At 68.3% G+C, this 508-nt stretch overlaps 1 protein-coding gene across 1 annotated transcript in view; it reads right to left on the bottom strand.

Annotated features, from left to right (window-relative positions):
* Positions 1–149, bottom strand: part of STMN1 (stathmin 1) — a 6,154-nt gene extending 6,005 nt beyond the window's left edge. Inside the window, exon 1 of the mRNA XM_015557193.1 lies at positions 60–149. The gene's annotated coding sequence lies outside the window, so the exon portion shown is untranslated. The remainder of the gene's footprint in view (positions 1–59) is intronic.
* Positions 150–508: the final 359 nt, after the last annotated feature.

Here is a 508-nt window from a genome sequence, read left to right as displayed (position 1 = left end):
ATCCCGTCCATCCCGTCCCCCTGGCTGCCTGCAGGCTCCTCCAAGAGCCCCACACCCACCTGCCCGGTCCGAGCCGCCTGGCCGCACTGAGCACCAACAGACCCGAGCGCGCACAAAAGCGCCAAACAGCGGCACGTGACCTCCCCGAAGGGCTCTGCATTGGCTGAGAGGGGCGGCACGTGCCGGCCCCTTCCCCCCGAGCGCAGTGGACCCCGCCCCTGTGGGCCCCGAAGCACCTCGGGAAATGTAGTCCAGGCTGGCGTGGCAGGAGGACAATGCGAGGGGTGGGGGCGTGTAGGGGTCTCCCCAGGTATAAACCGGGGACCCAGGCGGTTGTCTAGCGGCGGAAAAGGACATGGCCCTTGGTCTGGATCTGAACCAGCTCTCCCATCCCTGGGAAAAGGGCAGGACGGGGCGGGGCGGGGCGGGACGGGATCCCTCCGCACCTCTCCAAGGGTGGCTCCCTGGACTCCGCCTCGGTTGGGCTACTTGCTCCGCTTCGTCGAAA

The sequence above is a fragment of the Myotis davidii genome, unplaced genomic scaffold, assembly GCF_000327345.1.
Source record: "Myotis davidii unplaced genomic scaffold, ASM32734v1 scaffold149, whole genome shotgun sequence".
Classification (NCBI taxonomy): domain Eukaryota; kingdom Metazoa; phylum Chordata; class Mammalia; order Chiroptera; family Vespertilionidae; genus Myotis; species Myotis davidii.
This window is presented reverse-complemented; position numbering and strand designations above follow the sequence as displayed.